Source organism: Ixodes scapularis, unplaced genomic scaffold (genome assembly GCF_016920785.2).
Source record: "Ixodes scapularis isolate PalLabHiFi unplaced genomic scaffold, ASM1692078v2 PGA_scaffold8__174_contigs__length_109621045, whole genome shotgun sequence".
NCBI lineage: Eukaryota > Metazoa > Arthropoda > Arachnida > Ixodida > Ixodidae > Ixodes > Ixodes scapularis.
Genome location: NW_024609883.1, coordinates 81087636 through 81101306, shown reverse-complemented (window position 1 = coordinate 81101306; position 13671 = coordinate 81087636). Strand labels below are relative to the sequence as shown.

Below are 13671 nucleotides of genomic sequence, written 5' to 3'. Positions count from 1 at the left end.
GTTCGCCTGCACCTTCGCATTAATTGCATTCTCATCGCAGCTTTCCTGTTTTGCTCATATTACCCAGGTATCTTCTTCGAAAACAGCTATCGTGGATGGTAGATCGAGCTTGAACGCATGCTGACAGCGAGCTTTCACCGCACGGAATCACTTTAGCAAGACGTCATTCTGATAACAACACATTAATATCTTCTCTTTCCAGTTATTTGGCTATGCGGGTAGAAGCTCAGGGAAAGGGGGAGATGAGAGTGCACGGGGACGTCAGCGCGCCGAGCTCTGATTCGAAGGATTAGTGCGTAGACGTAAAGCTAGCTGTCTTTACCTCTACTCTCTGCTTGATCGCTTTAGACCACCGAACGCCGGCGTCCAGCGTTTCGCGTTCAAACGCGTTTGAACCCTGAATAGAGACAAAGGCAGCTATTTCCCCCAATCTGAGGTTTCCCTCAGCATACATCATGGTTTAGGGCATGACAGGGGCTTTAAGCGTGGACTCTCAGCCAAGGTGCTACAAATTTAAAAGGGGGATTGCGTGCTGCGGGCAATTAGGACAAAGGAAATACCTACGTGTCGTATTAGAGCCGTTCTAGTCTCTGATGGCTCAAGAAACGCAATAACATTGGCAGCGGAGCAATGCGGAGTGCAAGTTTGCCTGCTTCTTGCACAGGGGTAGCAGTGACCTCAGAACGCCGAGCTATGATTGGGTCCGATCAGAAGAATAGTGGGTAGACCTCAAAGCAAGCTGCCTAGGGGTCCACTTACTATCTTTCAATCGGAGCCAACCAGAGCTCGGCATTCTGACGTCATCAACCCCTGCACAAGAAGCAAACATTCTTGCGGGGGAATCGGTGGCCGAGCGGGCTAGCGCACACCAGCTCAGAGCACGTGGAGCGAAAGTTCGCGCTGCAGAACCAAGAAATCCTGGGTTAATAATTGGAGTTGTGCGGATATTTATACAGCGTGTAGTTGGTCAGCCATTTCAAAGTTGCGACGAGTCACTCGCTGTAGATAAGCAGTTTAGCCTGTGCAGTACAACCGTCAGCTTGGGGCCTTCAGCGTGCACCACGCAGTAGTGTGGTACGATGCTGGGGATTGAACCCAGGATTCCTGGGTTCTGTAGGCCGAAATTTCGCTACACGTGCTCCCAGCTGGTGTACGCTAGCCCACTCAGCCACCAGTCCCCGGATCCTGGGATCAATCCCCGCCCTTGCTCGTTTCGATCTGGATGAGCATCGTACCGGCGTGCGCGGTCGTGTATCACTACTGCGTGGTGCACGTTAAAGACCCCAGGCTGCGGTTGCACTGCACTAGCTAAATTGCTCGTCTGCAGCGAGTGACTCCTCGCAACTTTGAAACGGCTGACCAACTGCACGCTGTATCAATATCTACACAACCCCAGTTATCAGACGAACTTGCGATCCGCATAGTGAAATGCTCGGCACCTGACACGACCTGCGTTTCTAAAGCTGTCGTGACTATAGTTACAATAGTCACGTAGGGCGTCATACCAGAATCATTGGAACATGCATTAAACCCACACATAATTTTTTTTTTAAAAGTAAGACTACATTAAGTTCCTTCGAAGAGACGAAGATACAACAACCAGCTTCAAAATCTACGAAAGAAACAACATATTTAACTTTTATTTATATTTTACGCTTCGCCGGTGGCGTGTGGGCGGGCAAAACAGACAAACGCCAACGGAGCGAGAAAGGTATTCATTGACCGTGTCCAAAAGTTCTCCTTCCAGTGAGCTAATTTTGGCACTTCCTTTTTGCACCACCTCCGACCCAGCATGGCGCCACAATCGATTTCCGACATCTTCGTGCGAGGTTTACGTTTACGCACACGCGTGCACGAGTGTGGCGTCGCAAAAGTTTAAAAGAAAAGTGCGCGGCAAAACAAATTCCCCAACCCGTCTCGCAGGATTAGAATATTGGGAAAAGCCCTTCCTACAGAGCTCTCTGCTCTCCAGGGTTTGTGCTTTCCTGCTCTCAACTCACCCATGTGCACTCTCCAGCGTTCGCTCTGCTAAAGTGGAAAGAGCGAAGAGATTTGAAGAGCTGCTTGTACAGATATTCTTAACTTGCGACAGATTATAATCACCATATATCTTGGAAAAATAACTCAATTGGAAATCTCAAAATGGCAGCAGACTCCCGGTAGACAGAAAGAACGCAGCACATAGGAGTGCCAATATACACATTAATACCAATATTTATTACGCTTGAATATCACCAAATGGCAAAAAAGTCATGTTTTTTTAATGAGCAAATACGCCAAGCGCTATTAAGCAAGGACAGGAAAGACTTTTGGCATATATGTTTTATTTTCATGTTTGTAGATGGACCAAGGACAGGAGGCATGAGTGCAAGGATGAAGGGAGTAGTAGCTATACTTTTTTGTATTGGGCGACAGCTGGCGTCTCCTATCTATAACTCCTAGCGGGGTGTACCTCTTAGGATAAACCTAATGAAGCTTCTCAAACCGCCAGTACAAATTTGTACATGTTTTTTAGAAACGAGCAGCGGAGGTATTTGTCTCACTGGTGTTAAAAATCACGAGCTTCGGAATTAACTATAGGTAATTAGCAATGTAGTATAGGCTGAAGGGGGCATACGTGTTTCAGTTTTTATTAATAAGCGAGCCCTTCATTGTTTACTGATCAAGTATACTGAGCACAAATATTTCACCTTGGTTTGACGTGGAAAATTATATACAGAAAGAGTCGTGATGCTGAGAATTACATAACATCATAAATAGTTTGTAAAATACGCGGCACAGCTCACCAATATGACATTGGGGATGTTTTGCACCGAAAAACCCCCTTGTCCTAGATGTTTCTACGGTGTTCACATCTTTGTATTGTTCAATTTTAAAGGGAAATTAACCAGCTGAACACCTTTGCCGATCAAATTTCGAGATATTTCGACACGTCATCGGGCTGCGTTCTATAAACATCAACTTCACATGCACCCCGCACCACATATAGTTTTTAAAAAATAACAACCAATACAGACGGCACGAAGCACCCGTGCGACTACGAAATCACGCTCTCGTGTTGGCAGCTCTTCCACGTAATATCCTCGAAGACGAGTTTCAATCTTTTCTTAGAAAAGGGTGTTTTCTGACTTTGCAGGGACTTGGCAGTGTGAGCAATCTTTTAATACAAAACTCTGAAGCTTAATATTTCGAGTAAAATAAACTAACCAAACCAAAAGTGACATTCGGCTTTCCCGCCATACAACTTCTCCTAAAGCGCAGGTGACATCAACAATGAACCGTTCGTTTCGGTAGAATTTAGTAGTTACCGCAGCATGCCCGATGAGTTGTAGCGGCGCTTAGTGTGGCTTGGGAGCGTTGCGCCGCGTTACCATGGTGAGTAACACGGATAAGGCGTTGCCAGGACATTCGTGCTTCGTATGCTGCTTGGTTGCCAGTATCGCATTACGAAGAACAATACGAATTGCGTGTTTCTGTTACGTACCGAATGCATTTTGCTAACCCAAGACATACGACGGTCCTCCTGGAGGAGGCTCAGCGTAAACGCGACGTTGTCTTGGGCTCGCGGAGTGGTGTTTACCGATGCCCTCGTTCCCCGCATATTCGCGCGCAACACTCCAGTAAACCACAGGCGCAGAAAAGTCTCAGCGCTGGATGAAACGTTGGGTGCATGTGCAAGAAAGATTGCGGTGTACGAGACGACGGTCTGACAGAAGGTTTTTTGGCATGGACCAGGAGGAGTATACCGCAAACTACAGCGCGTCAGCCTGGAGTGGTCCCTGTGACTCCCTTCACGCGTGGAATCAAGAATCGCGCGACAGAACGGAACGAAATACAATGGTGCGCCATTTTTTTGTATTTCTTGACTAGAAAAAAAAAAAAAAGAAAATCTTATGCTGTTGCCAAACCAAACGATTTGCCCCATTTTCGCGAGAGAGAAGCGCTCGAGTATTTCAGTCTACGCATCTGCGGACTGAAAGGTTTTTGTTGTTGTTGAATTAAATAAAACGCAATGTGTTTGCAACTCACGATCGAAAACGAAGACGAGCTGACTCCGTTCACTTCGACCAATCGTCTGACGAGCCTCAACTGATGTCACAAACCACATAAATTCAAAAACTGCTAGTTTTTTGTGTGTGTTTTTTTCAGTTTTTTTTTTTCGGAGTGTTTATTGCTGGATTTGTTAAATTAATTTTTGCGGTGAGCAAGCATGACTTTCCACTAAAACTTTGTCAACATTACCTGAAATACACCTGGCATCTATTGCATTCGTTGAACTGAACTTCCAGATCGCCTTCATGGTCCCCTTTAAAGGTGGTCATGATATGAAGAACAATCTCCGAAATGATTAAGGCCTCAAGTATGTTCCGTTTTTTCTAGAGGACATACGACACGAAACTTGATCTCTCGGGGTGTTTGCAAGTAAAATAGATCCCTACAAGTGGTAATTATTAGACGCAGTAGCTAAACCCACCGTCGACAGCGGCTCGGGTATTCAAGCACGCTCGCCCCTTAGCAGATTCATAAGGAACTCCCTTATCACGTACGGGCCTGATAGAGCCTCAACTATTTCACAGATCAAGAAAATAGATTTCAATCCTGAAAACGCTCGGCTCGCTCAAAATAAGAGTGTTCGAAGCGTGTTTCGACTCGCATTGCGCTCCTAAGGTTGTAAATTATCACGTAGGTTTACGCGCTTGCTCATGCATACGACACTAAACTGTAGCTTCTGAATTTCGAATAGCATCGCGGACAAAGCTCTAAAATAACTCACTTTCTTCTAATGATCACCGGTTGTGTGTAAGAATTCCCACGGGAAGTGTGGCGTGACGCCACAACAGTCATCAAGAAAAACCGTCAACCTACTTGCGAATAACAAGACTTGGAAGTATTCTAATTCAAAGTAGAAGTATGTACCATTGTGATAATAAGAATATTATTAATAAGAGAAGAAGAAGAAGAAAAGAAGAATAGAATTTAAGTGTTTCGCGTCCTGCTAAAACCTGCATACGGTTAAAGGTTGGTGGGTTGCCTCGCGATCCCATCATAATCATCATTAACTTTTATGTGATATATGTCGTGGCCAAGTATAGTATACATTACGCCGGCCGTATTCCTTGTCAGCCGCAAATTTACCGCAATCGTGGCTCTACGTTTTCTTCCTTTTTTTCCTTTCTTTTTTTTTCTTTTTTTTTTTTTTTTAGCGAGTAGCAGAACGGACGTTCCGAGTGGTTGATTTTTACCTCCAAGGAAACAAAATAATACTGCCGTTTGGGAAATTCCTGGTGGAAACTTTCGACGTGAATACAAGTTTGTTTTAGGTCCGAGGACTCCGGAGGTGTCCTCGGACCTAAAATTCATTCATTCAGACCATACTGGAGACGGTGTCTACTTCAGCAAACCCAAATTTCTTCGGGAAATGTCATTCGATATTTGTTATCTAGTTTGTGTCATGTCATTCAAAGCAAACAAAACTGAGCGAAGCCCAGACGGACAAGCGAAGATATACAGACGCAGTGCTGCCTTTCAAATAAATAATTTCCTTAAAAAAATGTAGAAAACAGCATAAACAAACACAATTACATTAACTTTTTTGTTTGTTTTCTAAATAAAATTTATTAATAATACGTGTTTGCAAAAATGCGCTAATTTGTGTTTGTGGTTTCTTATAGTAAGGTGCCTGTGCGGTGGTGATACGGATCAACAAAAGTTAAAACCCTTCTGAATAAAAATAACGTTTTTTGCTACACCTTTACGTGGAAAATTGGCATTCAAATAATGTTGGTTGGCTTTATGGAGCTAAAGAAACAAAACTCTTACAGTACCAGATTACCTAAAACTCAAGTAAATAAGTTTAAAAAAAAAGGTAAACTTCAACGCCAGGTAATGGCCTAAATGGCCGGCAGTAGAAGTCACGTGCTAGCAATGAATGATAGGACACAATCAACCGTGACTGTGGGCGGTTCTTGCATTAATACGGTAGTAGGATGTATACGTCAACATTGTGATAATCTAAGGTATTGTGCTTAACATGTTGTGATGGCGATCATTTTCTGTACATTTGTGTTTCTCTTTTGATTGCTGTATTATTTCCCCACTTAGTCGCTGCTGCTGTAGGCGGTCAGGTACCCGTCAAGCTGTACCTCACAGCTTTTTTTCCTGATCGCACCCATCATCTTATGGTGGAAATAAACACTATTATTATTATTAATAATATAATGTTGTACCGAAGCTTCAATGTGACACCTGGACGAACCAATAATCTCTGGATGGAGCACTGTAGATACGTTTCGATAACAAATGAACTACCCTAAATGCACTGGGAACGGGTTAATATAAATCAGCTAGCTATGTAAGTAGCACTCTAGATGAATTGCTATGGGCCAATCAACAGCCGAGAATCACTAGGCAAAAGCTGCAGCCCTTAACTTTTGAGTGTGTGCGTCAGTTCAACCGAAAACAAACACGGAGTCATGATATGTGGCTCCATACTTGGTTTCACCTTAAGTCCAGACGCAGCCGACGCTGCGAGCTGATCGGATCAATTTGACAGCGTCAAAAGCGATCCATCATGGTGTTCGTCGTGTTTCTGTACGTGTTCTACCATCACTGAACCAATTATAAACAGAAAAAAAGGCCCAGTGACTTGCGCTTTTGACAATGCTTGATTGGTCCCATTACCTTGTAACGTGGGCTGCGTCTGGATTCAATCTGAGACAAAGTATAGCGTCCTCTATTTAATGCCCACACAAGGCTCATTCGATTTCCCTGCACCAGCCTGCACCGGGGCAGAAAGGTGCAGGGCAATGTGCTCCCGGTTGCATTTTCAGATAGGCTCCACTCGTAAATCGAATACGGAGGTGTGCACCGAGTGCAGCTGGTGCAGGAGGTAGAGGCAAATAGAACGCAACAATAGTGAACACGCGTTTGCAAGTTTGGCCTCTGATTGGCAGTCCTGCTACTGGTGTGTGTAGATCCTCTACAAGTCGAGTCTGGATAGATGGTTAGATGGTACGGCTCTGTTATATGGTATTGGTTGTATACCCCTTGTACCGGAGGTAGCTTGCGCCACCTATAGCTTAAAAAAAATGAATCAAATTCATCAAAATTTCAAATTTTGTTCTAAATTGAATTTCTAGTTAAATCGTCTACCCAACGAATCGTTGGTGTTATTACGCTTCTCCAGACCTTTTTCACCGATTTTCTAACCTTATTTTTTTGTGATTGCTAAGGCGTCAAAACGCCTTCCTAGGGCGTACCCATGGTTGCCAGAATGTTGACCCACCAAAGAGTGTTTTTCGGTGGTGGTTAGACTAGCTTTTGAAGAAGCGTGGCTACTTGCAAACGTGTATACGCTGCCGTAAAATTCTTCATTCGCGATGCTGAAAACAATACGCTCAAAACATCCTCAATGATAGTGTTTAGGAAACATTTTATTTCAGAAGCCAATAGTCGAGCAGTGAGCAATAGTTTGTGGTAATCGAGGGAGCTGTAGTCAGGGTGATCAGAGCTGGGGTTCTTGTAGCTTTGGAGGTGAAGGAATCAGAGTACAGATGGTTGTGGTGTGGCTCCCGCGGTGCTGTGCTCTCGGGACGGAGTGATAATTCAGAACGCTGTTGAAAGAAGAATAAGGAATGTTAGTATGCGTGCCAAACTCATAACCTTCGTTTATTTATATTTCTATGTAAACATCTGCTGCACGAACCACTTTAAAAAAGATTATTACTACTACTCTGGTACATCCAGAATCCAGGAAATTAGATTTTCTTATTACCAGAAAGTTGGGACGCAAACGAGCTGGTGCTGGTTGTTATAATAATAATAATATTATTATTATTATTATTATTATTGCTGGTTGTTATAATAATAATATTATTATTACTGCTGGTTGTTATAATAATAATAATAATTCTGTGTCGTTCCGTTCCTCGTTCTCTTGAGTCTCGGAGTTTTAGTCTATCATGTTAACTTCCTGATCACTTTCTTATAGTTTAAGTCGTTCCCGTCGTTCACAAAAGCAATTTACTTGAAGTTCAGACGAACGTTTGTATATTGAATTCGGTGTCATTGCAACGTACTTCATATCTAAAATACGAAACTCAACAGTGCAACAGGATATATTCCCCAAAATTGCTTAATCCCTACTAGCAAATGAGTAACAAGACATATAATCGCTGTAAACTTCTTGAAGAGTTCACACCCCCTCAATATTTTCTCTCTTCCTCCGATTCAGTAATGAATGAAAGAAATCATTTGCCGCAAAACATCGTACGTTCAACTACCCCACAATCATTTTGGGTCGACTCAGGAGCGTACCTGCGACATCGAACAACATGTTACTTTCATCGGGTGCGTGCATAAAATCCTTCATGATTTTGTATATTGCTTATTTTATATAACTCTACAAAAATCCCGAATGGGGCTTAGTAGTATCGTAAACAAATAAATAAATAAGCCCTGGTCGATCGAGCCCAGGTATAGTGAAAAACAGTATTTTAGCACTTAAAACCTGCTTATGTGCATTGCTTTACTATGTCCATGACCTTTTTTTTGTATTGGATTTTTTTTTTTTAATTTTGAAAGGTTAAAAAAATTATCCTTTAATCTTCCAGTTAGAAAATGAAGGTTTGGCAATCACATATTTCTATTACTCTCACTGACAGTTTAAGAAACCGGGCGTAGCTTTCTCCCACGCACTCCTAGCTTCATGATTTCTTCTTCCGTATTTGTATCGGCTAATTCCGCGATTTCGTTGACTGTGAACCAATGATAAGATATTCGAGACATATCACGGTCTGAGTATCTTAAATTGCCAATGTCTATGCTGCTAACCATTAGAGATCCAAACGAGTTGTTAGCAATCGAGATTCTTCTTTACTAGATGCCACTCAATCCAAGACAGCCGCTTTGTATCAAATAGCTCGGGTTGCATATGTGTTTCTTTTTCTAATTTATATCTGATTGAAATCTTATAAAGCCAAAAGGATTACTAAATGTTTTTTCCTAGGATGAATATCTCGTTTCCACGTTTGACGTCTGAGGACACTTACCCATCCCAAGGGCAGCAGGAGTTCCACGCCCTCTAGCGCCCGTAGTAGTAGTACGGGTAATAGGAGTGGTAGTATCCCAACGGCGACGCGTAGTGGCCGTAGTAGTGCAGGGCGTCGCCGACGTAGTACTGCGGCGCCGCCACAGTGTAAGCCACGGCGAACATGGCGAGAACGGCCAGAAGTACCTGGACATTGGGCCAATAGATCTCTTCAATGCTGAACGCACCAAGACAGCTTTACCGCAGGCCGTAACGAGTTATTACTTCAAATATACTACGCCACAAGCTCCAGGCCGCCTCAGTGGCTCCGAGGAAAAGCGCCAGCCCACGAATCCTCAGGTGGTGGGTTCGAATCCTAACGGAGGTATTCGCATTCTGACCGAGGCCTATTGGGAACAAGGCGCCGTGTAGCCGAGATTTTGGTTGCGTGTCAAAATATTCCACACAGTCATTTTCCAAGGTGGTCGAAAGTAATCCTCGGTCGTTCGCTGGTGTCTGCTTGCCAGATTGCCCTTTGTTGGTTTTGCACCTAAAAATCCATCCCCCCACTCAATTTGAATTTGACCATAAGCTTTTGAAAGCGATTTGTGAACATCAGTTGCAGGCATTCTCTACTTCATTAGGTTGCATAATTTTAATGTAGCGTACATAATCTGCCTGCTCAAGGCGAAATATATGGTATACTCTAGTGACGTTTTGTTTTTGTTTTTAAAATATAATTGTTTCGTAAAATGAGATGATAGGCTTAGAGAATTATCTACCAAGTGACTGTTCTGGCTAAGTTTAATTCTGCGTTTAATCTAATATGCAGCGAATGCAGTTTTTGTAATAAACTTAAAACATGTTTTGCAACGCCCGCTCCAGATGATATATCGTTGATTTTGGCGCCAAGAACATTAAGGTTATTGTACAGTAATAACTCTGCGTGTAGGTGCTCAACTACAAATATAATATTTCTGAGATAGCAGAAGGCAAATAATAGGCATTGTACATTTGAAGAAAAAAAATACGAAAGCGTATTGTGAGATCAAAGTAAACTTACCAGGACCTTCATGTTGCTTCTGCGGAGCACACGGTTCTCAAACCTTGACTAGTGTTGGAAGGGAATGTGTGTTCCGTTCTCCGCTACGCGCCTTTTATAGGAATCCGTCAAGGCAGCGAGCAGCTTGATGGAAACTTGGAATGTTGCGTAACAAGAGCGTACGTGCAACCGATTCACGAGTTCCAGGGTTGCCTTCGATCGAAGGAAGTAAAATAAAAACATCGATACAAGCGAGGAGCGTGCATAGAGGTCGAGGTTAGCATGTTCAACCATGTGAGACACATGCTTCGCGGTACGTGGCGCCACTGAAAAAAATACTTAAGAACCCGGAAAAGGCTAATTCGAGATGAAGAAAGTACACATGGCGACGAAGGTGTCGCGAGATTAATTTGCATGTCTCACGCGGAGGATCCCCCCGAAAAAAATCGTGTATGCATGCATCGCGCAGCCCCCGTTGCCAACTCTGTCAAGGGCTTTCCTGCCCTTTACTCTTTCAAAGCGGGTCGAATAGTTAGAAAGGCAAAACGGCTTTCCTTGGTTTAGGAAAGTGCGGTTTAACAAGGCTGATGTGGTTGTTCATCTAAGGTACCCGTGTTAAAATGGGTACAAGGGAGCATAACGCGTGCTCGCGGGCATGGTGAGTAGAAGAAAATGGAATAGAGTGGGGAAGTGTGGGCGGCAATACACGACAAGCAATTATGTTAATAAACATGTAGAAACAAAGTTAGTGCATTTACGCAAGAATCGCATGACCAATGAACCTAAATACATATACATTTGCATCAAAATATCTTTATAAGTTTCAAAAATAAAAGTGGTAAATCGGCGTAGTTACCACGGTTGTCGCTATAGTTGTGTGTATTAAACATTTTTATCTTCCCCAAGACAGGGATAGTTCTAAAAAGCTCAGTTTAATGTCATTTTTGCAATGCCACAATGAACGAGTAAAGGAACTGTCCTTAGCGTCAAAATATATATACCTGTAGCAAGAAAGAGATTATGTTTTCGAGCTAAGGGCAACACGCTGCTAAACTTATGTCTTGAAAACCTTCTTCTTTTTTTTTCTCCTAATACAGTACACGCTTGAAACAGTGCCAATTTAAGTGGGTAGTGTTGTGTTAAACAATATGTATTGAGTTCTTAACGTTTCTAGAATATCTTTTTAATTATATCTAACATCAGCTGTCTGTTAACCTCTCCCCATCTTTTACAGCGTTGGAGGTACTAGAATGAAAAAATAAATAAGTGGTAAAGAATATTATCACAGACGCATTCTGTGTTTCAGTTTTCGATTACGATACGTATTATGTACACACCACTAGCTAGAAGCAGCGTATTTCGTTTTTATTGCTAGCATGTCAAAGCCAAAACTTGAAAACAAAGTTCTGTCTCTCCTGGTTCTAGCTTTTCGATAAAAAAACAACAACAACAGAACGTAGAACAATTTGTATTTACAAATTGCGGGAAATTTACAACCCGCGTCGTTGTAACTCCTTTGGTAGTCAAGGGGTGCACTCTGAAAAATCTGGAGCGTGTACTTTCCCGTAAAGCACTTGCTTTGTCGTCTTTCATGACAGCGAATGCACTAATCACTGCAGTCGGAGCGTTTGTTTGCCACACAGCGTTAGTTCCCGAGGTGGCCGCAAGGGGGGCGCCACCCCTCGATCCCCTCTCCTCGAGAGTCACTCAATACCCAAGAAACGCAGGGTGTGGTTTATTTGGTTCACGCTTCTTACTTTGTGACTGATTCTTCGGCGTTCTTATCGGCTAATGCTGCAATCTGATTGGACGCGGAACGATAATGACATGCTCGGGGCTCACCCCCCCCCCCCCCCCGGTTCCTAAACCGACAGGAACTGTATATGTTGCATGTCCAACGTTCTAGGGTGCCTTCATGTGCGCCCTAGAATGCTTTAGCACACATGAAGGCTCCCTACAACGTTCTAATGCGTCGTAGTGGAACGCAGTGAGATGTGAAGCAGTCGGTTTTACTCGTAGACACGGGTCTGAGCCAGTTTTAAGCTGCGCTAAAAGAAACTACCAGCTTTCAGTTCGCCTCCAACATCCTTAGGTGCAACGTCGTGTGGAGAAAATACAGGGTGTTTCGGCGAATACTGAATTTAAAAAAAAAAAAAATCTCTATGAATAGGGAGAAGAGGAAAAAAACTATTTTCGGGAAACAACTGCCGGCCACGGCAGATGTCGGGGATTGCAGAAAAACCATTAATGGCGAAATAATTACTTACAGTTTGCTAATGCTCTTTTTTATTTAGTTAAAATAAACACATGGTTTCAATAGGGTGCCTTCAGGTTTCAATAAGAAACTTGCTGAGTGTCATCGAAAACGCGGAAGATTTTCTAATCATTCGCGTTCTCGTATTTAAGTTAAACGAAGTTGCACTTGGATCCACCCATATTTAATGCTTTTATTGTATTTACCATTTGACTAACGAAGTCATCTTCCACACTACCGCGTGGTTCTCATGCTGTCAATTCCGCTAAACATAAAATCACAGCCATGCTAGGATTGTCTAAAGTTGAATGTACATGTTGTGCTTACGAATCTACTGTAGTATACTTACAAGTTTATTATTAGACTTGAAAACATCCATCGAAGGAATAAGAGGGTAGGGCTGTGACAATGACCTTGTAGACGAAATATTGTATGCCTAAATTGGTTGCCTCGATGTGCATGAAGGCACTGTAACTTAAGGCTTCCTGGTGTTTTCACAGAATAATCATATTGAACTGGCGATTGACGCTTGAAGAAGAAAAGTTTACTGTGATAGAAAATGGTAAACACTACGGCAAAATTCCACCAGCTGGACTGTGCACCGTAATTGAATTTTTGGAAGTAGTGGTAATTGCGTCAAGAACGAGGCAAGTGCTAAAAGCAGACTAGTAAGAAATGGCTGCAGTTAACTATAATGTGTTTTCAAGCACATAATGCGAATTTCTAATCCTCCGCCACACAAGTAACTCAATTTTTAACAAAGCCCAACTGCTCAGTTTGCACCTGCAAAACACGCAGCGTTTTCGTTGGCAACGGAAGCTCTGACGGAGCATAAGGCAAAGAGAGACACCTCAGCTTTCTACTGCCGTCCTAGTAAAATAACTTCGTTCTAAGAAAGACAACATTTACGGTATCGAGGGAAGCTCAATTATTCGAGGATGATAACTGTGTGCACCACCAACCATGTTGATCAAAACCGGGAATAAGTCAACTTCAGCAACTCTGACCCTACCATGTCTGATCTGACGTCATGACACGACCAGCCATGCATACTTGCCAAATTTGGCATAAAGTTTCGTATTGGTGTTTATAACTGATCTTTAAAAAAAAAAATCACATATCGCCATATTATTGCGGTCCTCTCTACGTGACTAGCGCCAAAAACGTAGTAACTTCCGGATATCACCAGACAAGACCTTTCAACACCTTCATGCCAATTCGGAGCTTAAGTTTGTCTGCTTCTAGCACAGGGGTTGCGATCATGTCAAAACGCCGAGCCCTTATTGAAAAGAAGAAAAAAAAATAGTGGGTAGACCTTAAGGCGTTTAGCATTAAGGTCTACCCACT

The 13671-nt window shown here is 42.9% G+C and overlaps 1 long non-coding RNA gene across 1 annotated transcript; it reads right to left on the bottom strand.

The window, feature by feature from the left end:
- Positions 1–7415: 7415 nt before the first annotated feature.
- Positions 7416–10175, bottom strand: LOC120841562. Its single transcript, XR_005715772.2, has 3 exons — positions 10092–10175; positions 9051–9235; positions 7416–7613 (listed from the first exon to the last, which is right to left on the bottom strand). It is a non-coding gene; the product is annotated as an uncharacterized LOC120841562 (long non-coding RNA).
- Between the last annotated feature and the right edge of the window lie 3496 nt (positions 10176–13671).